Consider the following 12,065-nt stretch of genomic DNA (forward strand, 5'->3'; position numbering starts at 1 on the left):
CAGTGGTTTGGAAGCACAAGTCTGGCTGATATGAACGCCTATCTGTGAGAGAAACTGCAGGTAGTGGGAACAGCAAGTGAGAAACTTGAGGACAAACCGGGCATCGGTGGAACATGTCTTTAATCCCAGCACATGGGTAGGCAGAGACAGGTGGATCTCTCAGTTCGAGGCCAGCCTGGTCCACAAGTGAATTCCAGGACAGCCAGGGCTGCACAGAGAAACCCTGTGTCTTAGTTAGAGTTTCTATTGCTGTGACAAAATATCATGATCAAAAAAGCAAGCTGGGAAGCCGGGCGTGGTGGCACACGCCTTTAATCCCAGTAATCAGGAGGCAGAGGCAGGCAGATCTCTGTGAGTTTTGAGAGGCCAGCCTGGTCTACAAAGAGAGTTCCAGGACATTGAGGGCTACACAGAGAAGCCCCTCCCCTCCAAAAAAAAAAGAAGAAGAAGAAAGAAAGGAAGGAAGGAAGGAAGGAAGGAAGGAAGGAAGGAAGGAAGGAAGGAAAGAAAGAAAGAAAGAAAGAAAGAAAGAAAGAAAGAAAGAAAGAAAGAAAGAAGGAAAGAAAGAAGCAAGTTGGAGCTGATACAGAGGCTGTGGAGGGTGCTGCTTCCTGTCTTGCTCAGCTGGCTTTGTTCTAGAACCCAGGACCACCTGCCCAGGGACGGCACCACCTACAAATCGCTAGGGCCTCCCCCATCAATCACTAATTGAAAAATGCCTTACAGATGGATCTCATGGAGGCATTTCCTCAACTAAGGCTCCTTCCTCTTTGATTTTAACCTGGGTCCACTTGAAAGAAAGAAAGAAGAAAGAAAGAAAGAAAGAAAGAAAGAAAGAAAGAAAGAAAGAAAGAAAGAAAGAAAGGAAGGAAGGAAGGAAGGAAGGAAGGAAGGAAGGAAGGAAGGAAGGAAGGAAGGAAGAAAAGGAAGGAAGGAAAGAGGCAGGCAGGCAGATGCTAAGACAGGGTGGGCATACATTCACACCTGCTTTCCTACTTGGAAGCAACAGGATGTATGTATTGTTTTGTTTTTGAGACAGTCTTACAACTATGGCTGAGGCTGGCCTTGAACTATCAACCTTCTTTTGCCTCTGCCTCCCAAGCGCTAGGAGTAAAGGCATGTGCCACCATTACCTGATGAAGCAATATTTCCCCACAGACAGAACTGTAAAGCCCTTGAGCTATTTTTAGGCTTAGAATGTTGCTCAACGTGCGAGGCCTGGCGTTTAATCTTCAGCACAGAAAAATAAAGATAAAAATAAAAATCCTGGTTCCCCTTAGCCAGGTTTGGGGATCTTGCTGTGTATGTCAAGGTGCTGTATGGAGAGCATTTTGAGGCAGGGGCTTCCTGTCTCCTACAGGACCTAAGTCCCCAAGAGCAGCTCTGTAACCTGCCTTGCACCTGAAGACTGAGGATGGGGCCAACACGGGCTCACTCGGGAGAACGTCCCTCAAAGAGGTTTCTGAACTCTGACCCTTTGTTCTGATTGCCGTGGACGTGACAGGCAGCACTAAGTGGCTCCCAAGGGTGGTTCCTGCTGATGCTGGGTAAAGGTCCCCTTATTTAATGCCAAGGACGACACAAAGTAAAAATTCCTCTGATCTCAAGCCTTAGCAAAGATTATGTTGCCTGGGAGAGGGAAAGCTTAGGGTGGCGCACATGTCTGCACGGGGGAAAGAGGCGGGAGAAGTCAGAGGGCAAGAGACATGCCCTCACTGACTGAATCCCTACAGTTCCTGTGACTACCCGTATCCAGCATGGCTCTTCCCCCGTGACACACTCATCCTTCGTATACACTGACTTCTGAAAGGTTTGAGTCATTATTTTTTAATCAGTACACTTTTTGTTTATTTGAGTGGTGTGTGCGTACACCGTGGCACGTGGCATATTCAGAAGACAGCTCTGAGCAGCAGCTTTGTGGCAAACACGCTTACCTGCTGAGCCATCTGTCTTAGTGAAGGTCACTATTGCTGTGATGAAACACCATGACCAAAAGCAACCTGGCCTGGGGAGGAAAGGGTTTGTTTGGCTTACATATTCAGAATCAGAGAATCCATTGAGAGAAGTCAACGAACTCAATCCAGGCAGGAACCTGGAGATAGGAACTGATGCGGAGGCTGTGGAGGGCTGCTGCTTGGTAGCTTGCTCTTCATGGCTTGCTCAGCCTGATTTCTTTTGAACTCAGAACTATCATTGGGCAGTGGTGGCGCACACCTTTAATCCCAGCACTCGGGAGGCAGAGGCAGGCAGATCCCTGAGTTCGAGGCCAGCCTGGTCAACAGAGTGAGTTCCAGGACAGCCAGGGCTACACAGAGAAAACCTGTCTCAAAACAAGACAAAGAAAAACAAGGAAGAAAGAAAGAAAATACCCTACAGGCCTGCCTACAGTCTTATGAAGGCATTTTCTCAAGGGAATTCCCTCCTCTCAGCTGACATAGACGAGCCAACGCTGACATTGGCCTGGAAAGTTCTTCCACATCTTCCATGGTTCTAGATTATTCTACCTTCTTAACTGTCACAGGATCTATCCTAGGATTACCAGTTCATTTTCAGGGCGTAATTACTGAGACCACGTCTGCGAACCGTGTGTGCTAAGATAACGACGTCCACCTCAATTGCCTACTCCGTAAGGTTCTGTCGGTAAATCCCCAAGGATCGGCTGGAGAGTCAGCTTGGCCATTGAGTGGAAAAGTCTCAGGTTCAGTCCTAAGCCCCAGAAGAAAAAGAAACAGACAAAATCATCGCGACTTGGTGATAAAGAGTGATTGGCATTGAAGACTGCTTCCTGCGCTCTGGTCATTCAGGATCAAACCTCCTTCCGTCATCTCTTACCGGTGTTGGCTCCACTGTGCCACTTTTCTTGAACTGTGGGATCAGAAACAAGGCCAACCACCACCCACTGAGCCGTGATGGGGATTTTAATTTCTTGCTTAGTGGACTTAGCTGCAGGTTCATGTCTCAGCTCTTGGGGTCTGGAGATTCTTAGAGTAAAGAACAAGGGGAGGTTGGTGCCCTAATGGCTGGAGGAATTTTTTTTTTTTCCTGGAAATTCAGCAGGCACCACTTCACAACCTTTATAGTTCTTTCAGCCTTAACCACCCTGGGGGGTGTACAGTTTAGCCAACGATAATGAAGCTCCTGGTTGGATGTGGTCACTTCAGCAGCCACCTGCAAGCCGCCTCCAGGGATATTGTTTTCTTCCCTCATTCCTTTGCAGATCGCTTCCAGCGACTCCCTTCCCTCATTCCCGATGATTCCCTCGCTTCATCTTCTTCACCTGCTTCTTTCCAGGCCCTTCAGAAGGCTACAAACCTGGGGCCTTGTTCACAAGCCTATTCTCTTCCTCTAGAAAGATGGAGGGAGAAGCCAAGATGCTCAGAATAAGAAGGGTGGTAAAGGAGCGGGTGTGGTGGCGCACACCTTTGATCCCAGCATGCGGGAGGCAGAGGCAGGCAGATTTCTGAGTTCGAGGCCAGCCTGGTCTACAAAGTGAGTTCCAGGACAGCCAGGGCTATACAGAAAAACCCTGTCTCGAAAAACCTAAAAAAAAAAAAAAAAAAAAAAAAAAGGTGGTAAAGAGTCTCACGGCAAGGCCCAGAAGCTGCAGAGCGCCCAATGGTAACAGGCAAGAATAAACTCTAGCCACGCTTTGGGGCAAATCTTTCATCCCAGCAGAGGCAGGTGGATCTCTCTGAATCTGAGGCCAGCTGGTCTACAAACTGAGTTCCAGGACATGGAACTACATGGAGAAACCTGGTCTCAAAAAAAAAAACAAAACAAAACAAAACAGATCAAGTGGAGAGAAACTGAGAAGAGACCCGATATTGACCTCTGGCCTCCACGGGCATACACACAACACACATCTGGGCAGAAGACTAGCCTGCCTCGTGCTAGCCTGTCAAACTCAGTGAACTCACAACAAACTACAAGTTACTACCTCTGACAGGAAAAGAGGCTCACAGTTCCCACAGGCTCCATCCCCCCACCCCCACCCCCACATGTCAGGTAATCCGCAGTTTAAACTGGGCAGAGCTGCCAACTGAGCCCCCTTCTCCTGGAAGATCCGCCCCCCCCCCCCCCCCCCCCGCCAGCCGTTGCTTAGCTCTCCTTCCTGTAAGTCACACTGTTGGTTCTCTGTCCCAGAGCTTGTGGGACACACTGCCAGTCTTCTCTACAGAGGCTCTGGGGTTTCTGAGGGAAACAGGAAAAAAAAAAAAAAAAGGTATTTTAACATGTAGTGTCCTCAGTTGTGCTCAGAGTCACGATGTAGTCAAGGACAACGTTGCATTTCTGATCCTCCCGCTGCCTCCTCCTCCCAGTGTTGGGATTGCAGGTGTGTAACCAACACACCCAGTTTATAGGGGTTTGGGATGAACCCAGGGCTTCAAATGCTACCGTCTGAACTACACTTCCAACCCTACAAAAGATATTTTTAGAGAACACAAATATGAACCGCCACACTCCCCTTATACTCCAGGTTCTAAATCTTAAATAAATAAATAAAAATAAATTAAGTAATACCTACCCAGTCTAATCCAAAGAAAAAGCATAAAGTTATCACTAGTACTTTAGGCTATTTTTAAGCTGAAACTTCTGGCTAGTCAGATGTCAGTTTTAGGAACTTAAATCACACTGTTTTGTTTACCTTAATGACAGAACGTCTCCACCTGCTGAGTTTCATCCTCTTGCAGAGCAGAGTGCAGGTCAGAGTTCACGGAGTGATGGGCACAGGGTTGTGAGCCACAAGTTAAGAACCAAGTGCAACAAGACGCTTTCCCCCAAATGACAGTGCATCTCCTCTGTATCAGAAACTGCTGGGCCACAGGGAGAGGAGAGACGCTCACAGAGATCCCCCTGCCTCAGCCTCCTGAGCGCTGGGATGAAAGAAGCACACTCGGTGAGTTCGAGCCTGGTCTGCATAGTGAGTTTCAGGACAGCCAGGGATAGTAGTGACACCCCATTTAAATACATATATATATATATATATATTTCAAAGAATTTATGAAAAAAATGGGATGTTGGGTATGGTGGCACACACCTTTAATCCCTGCATTACACAGACAGGCCTAGTCTCAAAAAACAAAAACAAAATAAATGAGAAAACAATATTTTTCAGTTCATCATGTCTGTGCACGTGTATCCAAGTGTTCCATGCCTGTCACACAGCAATGGGGAGTGGAGGGTGAGAGAGGGGAACACCTGAAGCCTGTTGGCTTGCTAGAGTATCCAGATCTATGTGCTTTGGGTTAGTGAGACCTGTCTCTCAAAAACATTAAGTATAAGCCTTTGATTCCTACACTACAGGCAGAGACAGGAAGATCTCTGTGAGTTTGAGGCCAGCCTGGTCTACATAGTGAGTTCCAGAACGGCTAGGGATATGCAGAGAGATCTTGTGTCAGAAAACAAACAAAGAAGAAAGAAAGAAAAAGAAGAGAGGAAAAAGAAGACACCAAACACCTACCTTTGGCCTTCACACACGTGTATTCACGTGAGCATAACCATGTGAATAACTTCTACACTAACAAGAACGCACACAACCTACACACAACACGCGTGCATCAGTTCATGCCCCCCACCCCCGCAAAGAAAGCCCAAGCAAACCTTTGTGGGGGTGGAAGGAGCTTGGTGAGTGAAATGCTTGCCTTGTGCCCAGACCCCACATTAAGAAGCTGACACAGTGGCACATGCTTGCCGTCCTGTGACCTGGGAGGCAGGGAGGGCTCCCATCTCAGAAAACAAGGTGCTTTCATATCAATGAGATAAAACACGTGACCAAGGCAACAGAGAAGAGTGCATTTGGGCTTATGGTTCCAGAGCGTTAGAGGGAAAGCGTGGCAGTGAGCACTAGGCTGGAAGCTGCGGCAGGGAGCAAGGCACTCACGTCCTCAGCTGCAATCCCAAAGGCAGAGCAGACAGGAAGGAGACGAGGCTGTTTAGTTCCGAACCTGTCCCTCAGCCATGCTGCGCCAACTGGGGACCAGGTATTCAAACCACCACAGATGGCTTTTGAAGAGTGACACCTGGGGTTGTTCTCTGGCTTCCCTACACACATGAACACACATATGCACACTCACACGCACACACACACATCCACCGCACACACATATATGCATGCGCACACGTGCTATATACATAATTTAAAATAAAATCTCAATAAAACTACATTTTATGAGTTGGCATAGGAACCCTGCTTTTCCTTGCATATCCCTGCAACCTCAGTGCATGTGTTGCAGAGTGCTCTATTGTATTTATTTGTTTACTTTGGTTTTGTTGAGACAGGGTTTCAGTGTGTATCCCCAGTTGTCTTCAAACTCCTAAGTAGACTAAGTAGACTAGGCTGGCCTCAAACTCACAGAGATCTGCCTCCCTCTGACTCCTGAGCTCTGGGATTAAAGGCCCACACCATCATGACAGGCAAAAACTTCACTCTTGATCCAGGGCAGGGATTTACAACATTTGGCTAATGTCCCCTTTGGGATCCAACAACCCTTTCACATAGGCTGCCTAAGACCATCGGAAAACATAGATATTTACATTACAAATCATAACAGTAGCAAAATTTCTGTTATGAAGTAGCAACAAAAATAATGTTATGGCTGGGGTCACCACAGCGTGAGGAAGTGTATTAAAGGGTTGCCGCTTTACTTTAGAGAGGTTGAGAACTGAAGATCTAGGAGATTTGTACAGAGACAGCAAATGCACTTGGTTTTTATTCTAGCACATGGTGGCTGTGTCTTTTCCGCATTGACTAGGATAAGACCTCACAGTCTTATTTATTAGTCTACTCTTATTATTTTTTTTTTAAGATTTCTTTTTTTCCGAGACAGGGTTTCTCTGTGTAGCCCTGGCTGTCCTGGAACTCTGTAGACCAGGCTGGCCTCGAACTCTCAAAGATTTATTTATTTATTATATATGAGTTCACTGTTGCTGTCTAGAAACACACGCATCAGATCTCATTGCAGATGGTTGTGAGCCACCGTGTGGTTGCTGGGATTTAAACTCAGGAGCAGTCAGTGTTCTGAACCACTGAGCCATCTCTCCAGCCCTAGCCTAGTCTAGTCTTAAAAGAACTCGTGCATAGGAATTGAAGATGGAGAAAGGGGGTGGCAGATCCAGGTCATCGAGTTCCCAGAATGAAGCAGGGTCTGTTGTGTAAACAAAGATTTTACCAGGTCATGGGGACTAAAATATGTGCACAGAAGTCTTATGAGGTAAGAAAGAAGGTTTGCGTTCTTTGCCCTAAACACAAGTTTTATAATATTTGGTGGCAGAGACTCATGTTTAATATGACTAACACTATTAATCATGGACTTTGAGGTTTCAGAATCCCTTACTGAGGCTGGAGAGATAGCTCAGTGGCTGAAGGTCCTGAGTTCAAATCCCAGCAACCACATGGTGGCTCACAAACATCCATAATGAGATCTGATGCCCTCTTCTGGTGTGTCTGAAGACAGCTACAGTGTACTTAGATATAATAATAAATAAATCTTTATAAAAAAAAAACTCTCTTCCTCTCCCCTCACCTCCAACAGGTATAGCTGGGTGGTGGTGGCACACACCTTTAATTGGAGGCAGAGGCAGAGGCAGAGGCAGAGGCAGAGGCAGAGGCAGAGGCAGAGGCAGAGGCAGAGGCAGAGGCAGAGGCAGAGGCAGAGGCAGAGGCAGAGGCAGAGGCAGAGGCAGAGGCAGAGGCAGAGGCAGAGGCAGAGGCAGAGGCAGGTGGATCTCTGTGAGTTGGAGGCCAGCCTGATCTAGAGAGTGAGTTCCAGGCCAGCTGGGGCTATGCAGAGAGGCCCCGATTCAAAACAAACAAAAAAATAATTTATGTTTGTGCATATATCTATATAGACATAGATACACTTACCTGTGTAAGTACAAACATGTGTTATATGTATTTCTATACAATACATACATGCGCAACAGAATCTTCCCTTTAGGGTGGAAGCTCATTATATTCCTTGTTTTAAAATGTCCCATGGCAGGAAATGCCTGCTTACCACAACGCCGCTGGCTCTCTGTAACTTGGCCAAAGTATCTACCTGATTACAGTATCTCTAGATGATAACATTTTGCTACTGCATGGGGAGGCCTGACAGCGATCTCCTTATCACTGGGGGGAAAGAAAGCCAGTAAATGCCTTTGAGTCAGATCAGATCCAGAACCCAACTGCAGCTAACCTAGAGGCAGCTCAGTTTCCCTGTCCTCTGATAGCCCCTAAAGACAGTAGCCTGGACCAGCGTGGGTTCGATCCGAGAAGAAAAGCTACCAGTCATGACGCGTAAGGGTGCTTGTCACAGAGCTATGACCTTAAACAACATGAAAGCTGGTGTTGGGGGCGGGGGCGGGGGTGGGGGGGTGGGAGGGAAGGAGAGGAAGCAAGGGAGGGAGGGGGTGTTTGTGTGGCGCGCGCGCGCGCGCGCGTGTGTGTGTGTGTGTGTGTGTATGTGTGTGTGTGTGTGTGTGTGTGTATTCACCGGCAGAGAAGGTGGGTTTCCTGCTTTATAGCCCTCTCGCCTCATTTCCTTGCGACAGTCCCTCCCTCACTGACCCGGGATTGGCTGGCAAGCAGCAAGCATTCTCTTGTCTCTAAAGCCCACAGCGCTGCGTCACGGGCATGCATAGCCACGCCCATCTTTTTCCCTGGGCGCTGCAGACTTTCTGGGTTTTGCTGCCCATATTCACAGCAAGCCTTAACCTATTTTGGTCCGTCCTTGTCTAGAAACACCTCCACAGACACTGAGAAGTGCAGTTCGCTAACAGCTCCTCAGCGTTCCTGTGTCCTAGACTAAGTACTGCAGACTCTAACTAGTCTACAGTTGCTTCTCTTATCCGAAGCCTCAGTTTCCCCTGCAGTGAAATGAGGGGATTTTAAAGTCATTTTAGAACACTGGCAGTCAGGCCAGCATACATGAACCAAGGCCACTGCCTCCCAGCCGGTCTGCCTCTGCTGTGGAGGGCGGTCTTTCCATTTCATTTTCTGCTTGTTCAAATGCAAACAAACAAGGGAACAAATATGTAAATAGAGCAAGAAGCTTGCCTTCTTAAAGGGTATTCGGTTTCCATACAAACAGAGAAGCCAGGCGTTTAACAGTAAAGCCGGAAAGGAAAGTGGAAATCAAGATCGCAGGAAGGTTACGGAGTGTTCAGAGTCCCCCGGGAAACGAGACGGAAATGGGGATTGGTGGTGTTATGCCTGCCTGGTGTGTGTGGCACTGAAAACTCATCACTGAGAAACGTGATGCAGGAATACAAGCCCCTGTTGCAAACCTGCTGGCTTTTACCTAGGTAAGTACGATCAAACCTTCAGACAGAGCTGGCGATGCCAACCGGCACTGCCTGCTCCCCAGAGGACCTGGGTTTGATTCCTAGCACAACCACCTGTAACTCTGGTTTCAGGGGATCGGATGCCTTCTTCTGGCTTCCTCGGACAAAGTGTGCACATGGTATACAGACATACACCCAAGGAAAACACCCATAAAATAAAGAAAAAGAAAAACTATCAAATGTTTAATCCTGTTTTTATTTGCATATTTAGGGGACGGTGGCTGTCTGTTGAGGGGTTTTCTTTTGTCAAGCCTGGGGTTTGGTGTATGCTAGACAAGCACTCTACAGCTGAGCTATACCCTGGCTCAAAAGATTGCTTCTCCTCAAATAAAATAAAATAAAATAAAATAAAAATATAAATAAATCAATTGGTCACAATTTACTTTAAGGCCTGAAAACATTGAGTGATCAAAGTGAAACCATGGTAGCTAGGCAGAGTGGCACACACTTGGCATCCTGGCACACCAGGAGCTGAGACGAGAGCATCGTGAGTTCAAGACCACCCTGAGCTACAGTGCTTGCAGGACACTGTCAAAAAATATTAATTTTTGTTATTGCTTTTGTGGTACTGGGGTCTAAATTTGGCAGCTTGTTCTCCCTTGGCAAGCACTCTACCACCAAACTATAACTGAGCTCTTGGGATTTCTTAAAGTTGGTAAATGTGATATAAAACTTTTAAAAAATATAGTCATCAAGTTGGCTCAGTGGTAAGTGCACTTGTCACACAAGTGTCACGACCTGAGTTCTAGTCCCAGAATCCACAGTGGAGCTAGGAGAACTGACTCCCTCAAAAACTGTCTATTTGTTTATTTTTCAAGAGGGTTTCTCTGCGTAGCTCTGGAGATCCTGGAACTCATTCTGTAGACTAGGCTGGACTGGAACAGGAAGATTTGCCTGCCTCTGCCTTCCAAGTGATGGGATGAAAGGTGCATAACCCCATCCAACAAAACTGTCCTTTTTAAAAAAAAGTTTAAGGCCAATGGTGTTGGCGCATGCCTCTAATTTCAGCATTTGGGAGGCAGAGGCAGAGGCAGGTTTGGGGTGACCCTGGTCTACAGAGCGAGTTCCAAAAGTTTACAAATAAAATACAGGTGCAATCAACCTCTAAGCATATGAAATATGATTTTTTTTAGTTTTATTTATTTATTTATTATATGTAAGTACACTGTAGCTGTCCTCAGACACTCCAGAAGAGGGAGTCAGATCTCGTTATGGATGGCTGTGAGCCACCATGTGGTTGCTGGGATTTGAACTCCTGACCTTCGGAAGAGCAGTTGGGTGCTCTTACCCACTGAGCCATCTCACCAGCCCGAAATATGATTTTTAAAAGCAATTGTCTTAGTTAAGGTTTTATTGCTGTGAAGAGACACCATGACCAAGGCAACTCTTATAAAGGGCAACATTTAATTGGAGCTGGCTTACAGTTTCAGAGTTCAGTCCATTATCATCATGGTGTCTATGGGGGGCAAACCTATTTAAACCACCACACCAATGTTACTTAAAATGCAAGGTGATGATACAAAATCAAAAATCTTGCACACGGTTAATGAGAACATGATCAGCAGCAAATCACTCAAAGAAAACAGAATTGCCAGGCCCGGTGGCACTGCTGTGACACCAGCATTCAGGAGGCTGAGGCAAAAGCATTGCTTTTAGGTTGTAGCAAGCCTGGAGTTTATACTGAAGTCCTGTTTTTAAAAAACTGGGAATGGAGAGATGTCTCAGCAGTTAAGGGCACTAGCTGTTCTTGCAGAGGACAGTTCCTAGAACCTGCATGATGGCTCACAACCGCCTGTAATTCCAGTTCCAGGTGATCTAATGTTTTCTGACTACCACAGGCACCAGGCACACTGGCAGGCAAAACTCTCTTACATATAAGAGTAAAGACATCTTTTTTTTTTTTAAAGATTTATTTATTTATTATACATAAGTATGCTGTAGCTGTCTTCAGACACTCCAGAAGAGGGTGTCAGATTTCGTTACAGATGGTTGTGAGCCACCATGTGGTTGCTGGGATTTGAACTCAGGACCTTTGAAAGAGTAGTCAGTGCTCTTAATCACTGAGCCATCTCTCCAGCCCTAAACACATCTTTTAACTTGGAAGGTGGTGGTGCACACTTTCAACACCAGCACTCCAGTACTCGGGAGGCAGAGACAGGCAGATCTCAAAGACCAGCCTGGTCTACAGAGTGAATTCCAGGACAGTCAGGGCTACACAGAGAAACCCTGTTTCAAAAAAACCAAAATAGATTAGATAGATAGATAGATAGATAGATAGATAGATAGATAGATAGATAACTAGGTTAAACAAATTAAACAAATGGGGGGTTTTAAAAATATTTTCTGAGCTGGGCTGTGGTCGCGCACACCTTTAATCCCAGCACTTGGGAGGCAGAGGCAGGCGGATTTCTGAGTTCTAGGCCAGCCTGGTCCACAAAATGAGTTTCAGGACAGCCAGGGCTATACAGAGAAACCCTGTCTTGAAAATCCACAAAAAAAAAAAAAAAAAAAAAAAAAAAAGTTCTGAGTTTTCCCATTCTTTTCTTTCTTGTCAGGGTTTCATATAGTGCAGGCTAGCATTGTACTCTGAGTCTCCTACTTCCACTTTGGAGGTCAGGGGTTACAGGTTTACATCATCCCAACAGGCTTGTGGTTAGCTCTGGTTAGAAAGCCGCTGATAGTTGAGGCTTCCTGGAAAGCTGAGGTGCCCCCAGATGTTCACGGTCCTGGTAAAAGGCAGA

At 46.4% G+C, this 12,065-nt stretch overlaps 1 long non-coding RNA gene across 1 annotated transcript in view; it reads right to left on the minus strand.

Moving 5' to 3' along the window:
- Window positions 1-4,092: 4,092 nt before the first annotated feature.
- The window catches only part of 5330439K02Rik, a 29,124-nt gene continuing 21,151 nt past the window's right edge, over window positions 4,093-12,065 (minus strand). Inside the window, exons 2-3 of the long non-coding RNA XR_001781773.2 lie at window positions 4,646-4,874; window positions 4,093-4,191 (exon numbers count right to left, since the gene is read on the minus strand). This is a non-coding gene — a long non-coding RNA (RIKEN cDNA 5330439K02 gene). The remainder of the gene's footprint in view (window positions 4,192-4,645; window positions 4,875-12,065) is intronic.

The sequence above is a fragment of the Mus musculus genome, chromosome 15, assembly GCF_000001635.26.
Source record: "Mus musculus strain C57BL/6J chromosome 15, GRCm38.p6 C57BL/6J".
Classification (NCBI taxonomy): Eukaryota; Metazoa; Chordata; class Mammalia; order Rodentia; family Muridae; genus Mus; species Mus musculus.